General features: G+C 52.9%; 1 long non-coding RNA gene across 1 annotated transcript; it reads left to right on the top strand.

Annotated features, from left to right (window-relative positions):
* Window positions 1–348: 348 nt before the first annotated feature.
* LOC141028124 (uncharacterized) lies at window positions 349–3,929 on the top strand. Its single transcript, XR_012190400.1, has 3 exons — window positions 349–702; window positions 2,040–2,117; window positions 3,613–3,929. It is a non-coding gene; the product is annotated as an uncharacterized lncRNA (long non-coding RNA).
* The last annotated feature ends 408 nt before the right edge of the window (window positions 3,930–4,337 follow it).

Genomic DNA, 4,337 nt, shown 5'->3' with positions numbered 1-4,337 from the left:
TTAGATGCCTTTTCTAATTTATAAAATATCAAACTAATTTTTTTAAGGGTCAAGCTTTTTGTGGCAGTAGGTTGAGTTAAGTCACTAATTTAGGTGTGGGTCTCGTATTTTTAATAAAATAAAATGATGTGGAAATTAAATAAACAATTAAAAAGGAAAATGAAACAATGAAATAAAACAAAAGAAACCCCCCTCCCCCCGGGCCTTTTGGCCCAGCTGGCCTCACTGGCCAAGCCACAAGCCGGCCCACTTGCCCCTGCGCCCTCCGCCCCTGTTCCACCGACCGCGTCGCTACAGGGGAGGGGTCGACCCCGACCACCTCGCCGGCGCCGTCGGGGAGAAGATAAGGCCAACCCCGCGGCCCCCTCGCCTTCCCCCTGTCACTCCTCCGCTCTCATCCACTCCCTCCTCTGTCTGGTGTTCTCTCACCAGATCCACACCATCGACGCTGCTCTTCGCCCTCACCGAGCGCATCCGTCGCCGTTTCCTCGCCATGGACGCGGCTACCAAGCTCTCCCTCGCCTGAGACCACAGCGGGGAGATACGCCGTCATTTCCAACATCGTCCCCGACCACCCCTTGGAGCTAGGACCCCTGCATCGAGCCCTGCATCGTCTTCTTCCTCGGGTCGCCACGATCGCCTTCGACTCCGGCCACCGCCCTCTGCGCTTCTAAGCTGTCAACGGCCACCGTGAGCCTCACTGTGAGCCGCCGTCCATTCCCCCTTATCCCTTTCTTTCCGTCGTCGTAGGACGTCACCGCCGACGCACCCGGACCTCTCCGTCCTCCCCGCTCACCTGCGGCCGCATCGCCACTGCTGTTGTTGTTGCAGCTGAAGCCACCGCGCCCGTCGTCTTCCACTACTGCGTGCTGCTACTCCTTCCGCCGCCGCCTATTTGCTGTTGCCTGCTGCTCCTGCATCCGCCTCGCGCGCCCTACCGCCCTGCCGCTGCGTCTCGCGCTCGCCGAGCACGCCCGCAGCCGCTCGTCCTTACCCATGCACGGCCTCGCCTTCCCTCGCGCGCCTTGGCCAGCTCCTCGCCGCTCCCATCCGCCCGTGCCGTCATCGCCCGTGCAGCCCTGCCGCTCCTGCCGGCGCCCTCCCGTTCACTGGCCGCCCTCGTCGCGCCTCGGGCTGCACGGCCGCTGCGCCGCCTGCGCCGCGCCGACCACCACGCTCGCCTCCCCGCAGCCACCCCACGGCTCCGCCCCGCCCCATGCTCCTCTGCGCCCCGTCCCGCCGACCGGGGCTACCGGCCCGCCCGCCGTGGCCCTTGCCCCCCCGCTTCGTCGGCCGGTGGCCTCGCCCGGGCGTAGCACCCCTGGGGCACGGGCGCCCGCCCGTTAACTCGCCCCGGCTAGTAAGCCTTGTGCCACTGGCATACGGGACCCACCGGCCCCCTTTTCTTAAAAAAATGTGTGTAAATATATATATAATAAAAATTATAATTAATTATTTAATAAATTAACTTAATTAAAATGGTTTAATTAAGCTAATTACTTAGTTATCATAACTAATCCCTAATTAGTTACATGTGAGTATGACAGGGGGCCCCACACCCTGTTGACCAGTCAAACGTTGTCTGGTCAACTGGGATCCCCTGGCCCACCTGTGAGCCGCTGGGTGCAATTTTGTGTACCCTGTGCTGGGTGCCCATAGCGTTTTAATCATTATTTTTCGAATTAATATGAAATTTCAGAATAACGTTTAAACTTTAAAAAATCATATAATTAATCCGTAACTCGGATGAAAAAGTTTTATACATGAAAGTTGCTCAGAAAAATATGATGAATCCGGATATGTGGTCCGTTCGTCTGCCACATGCCCCTAGCATAGCGAACATGCAACTTTTCCCCTCCGTTTCATTTGTTCGAAAATACCAAACTTCGGGAAAACTTTCCGGATGTTTCCCCCTTCGCCGGTATCGTGTAGCACCGTGTTAGAACACCCCTAGCCCTGCGTGTTACCCCCCGACATGCATCTGTGTTGCATTTGTTTGCATTATATTTACTGTTTCTGCCCCCTCTTCTCTCCGGTAGACCCCGAGACCGCTGCTGATGCCCCTGTGATCGACTACGTCGACGACGACCCTTCTTCCCTTTCAGTGGAGCTTCCAGGCAAGCCCCCCTTTGATCATCCCGATATCACCCATTTCATTCTCTCATGCTTGCATTAGATTTTGCTACTGTTATTGATTGCTCCTATTCTGATGCATAGCCTGCTTTTGTACCTGCTATTGTTACCTACCTGCTTATCCTAAAACTGCTTAGTATAGGTTGGATAGTGATCCATCAGTGACCTCCACCTTGTCCTTGTTGCCCCTGCTTCATCATCGACGACTCGATCAACGTGATCGACGACCAGAGCACGACACCTCACATCACATCACGCCCCTTTTTTGCTCGACTCTGCAGAGCTACTATCGAGTGCCGAGGGTGATCCCTCATAACGCACTCCTGATGATAATTCTTTAGTGTAGCTATTCAGTCATGGTCATCAAGGGTGATTTACTCTTTCACCATTCCCGATACGGCTCTGTCGTGCAACACCTCAAGTGTGAACCTCGAGGGTGGTCCCTCTTACGTTCACCTTGATGATTACATCGAGTGGAATCCACCGGGGGTGATTCCTCGGGTTTCCCCTTGATGTTTGGACACACGGTTACCTTGACTTTACTTGAGACATTGGTGAAAGCCGGGCGGGCCCGGAGAGCACCCGTGCGATGTGACGGTGGCGGCTGGCTGTTTAGCGGTATCACCCAGGAGGGGGAGATAGCTCCGGACTTGTCCTGACAGCCGTCACTTCTTTTAATAATGCACTAACTGGTTTGGGTATTTGTTCTGAGTTGGCCTCTGGCCTTTACGCACTTACCACCACGTGAGAATAGTTATGGGCCTCGACGTCGTAGTATCAGCCGAAGCTTTGTCAGACGTCCAGTTCAGCATTGTGGCACGGTCGGATCGTGCTGGCCATCCGAGGCGGTGCTGGTATCCACCCTGCACACAACGACCCGAAGTGCTGCGGGCGATGGGCCCAAGACCCCGGTGTGCTTAGGATGTAGACTGGCGGGGACCTCTCTGCTGAGCCTAGGTAGGGCTGCGACGTGTTGATCTTCCGAGGCCGGGCATTGACCCCAAAAAGGTGTGTCCGGCCAGAGTGATCGAGCGTGTTGGGTAACGTGGTGCACCCCTGCAGGGAAGATATATATTCGAATACCGTGTCCACGGTAATGGAGGTTCAGACTTGTATCCTGATCTTATAGAACTAGAAATGGATACTTGATATGTGATGGATATGTTGGCTCCGGGATTGCTTTCTCACAGGGAGTCGAGGAAGGATCTCTGGGCTTTAATGTTACAACATGCTTGTTAATTAAACTGCTATTCTTTACTCTTCTACATTCTGCAAGATGCTCGGAGCTGCTTGAAGACGCTAGTCTTCGATAGGCTAGGCCTTCCCCTCTATTCTGGCATTCTGCAGTCCAGTCCACAGATATAGCCCTTCCATTTGATACCAATGCATACTTAGTATAGATCTGATGCTTGCGAGTACTTTGGATGAGTACTCACGGTTGCTTTGCTCCCCCTTTTCCCCCTTCATTCTCCTTTCCAGTTGATGCAACCAGATGGTGGCCCCCAGGAGTTAGATGGCACCCCCGACGACTACTTCTACTACCCCGAGGGTGCCTACTACTACGTGGAGCCCACCGACGACTAGGAGTAGTTAGGAGGTCCTAGGCAGGAGGCATTGCCTCTTCGATCGTTGATGTTTGTGCTAGCCTTCTTAAGGCAAAACTTGTTTCAACTTATGTCTGTACTCAGATATTGTTGCTTCCGCTGACTCGCTTATTTATCGAGCTATGTATTCGAGCCCTCGAGGCCCCTGGCTTGTAATATGAAGCTTGTATTATTTTGATTTGTGTCTAGAGTTGTGTTGTGATATCTTCCCGTGAGTCCCTGATCTTGATCGTACACATTTGCGTGTATGATTAGTGTACGGTCGAATTGGGGGCGTTACAGTGGCCAGCTATGCCGTCTGCCAGCAGAAGGCATAGATGGCCCTGTTTGCCAGGCCTATTTGGTCACTTTGTCGTCTGCCAGCAGACGGCAAAATGACCAAATAGGCAGCCAGTGTGCCCAGTTTGTACAGGCAACTGCCACGTGTCCTCTTTGCTGTCCGCTAGCAGACGGCAAAGAGGCTATATATCCCCTATTTTCATTTAAATCCATTTAATTAGACATGGTTTCAAACACAGATATACATGCATACATATCCAACAGCATATAACAGCATGTCCAACAACATATTTCATCAAATCCAATATATATATCCAACAA

This window comes from Aegilops tauschii, chromosome 7 (genome assembly GCF_002575655.3).
Source record: "Aegilops tauschii subsp. strangulata cultivar AL8/78 chromosome 7, Aet v6.0, whole genome shotgun sequence".
Classification (NCBI taxonomy): domain Eukaryota; kingdom Viridiplantae; phylum Streptophyta; class Magnoliopsida; order Poales; family Poaceae; genus Aegilops; species Aegilops tauschii.
This window is presented reverse-complemented; position numbering and strand designations above follow the sequence as displayed.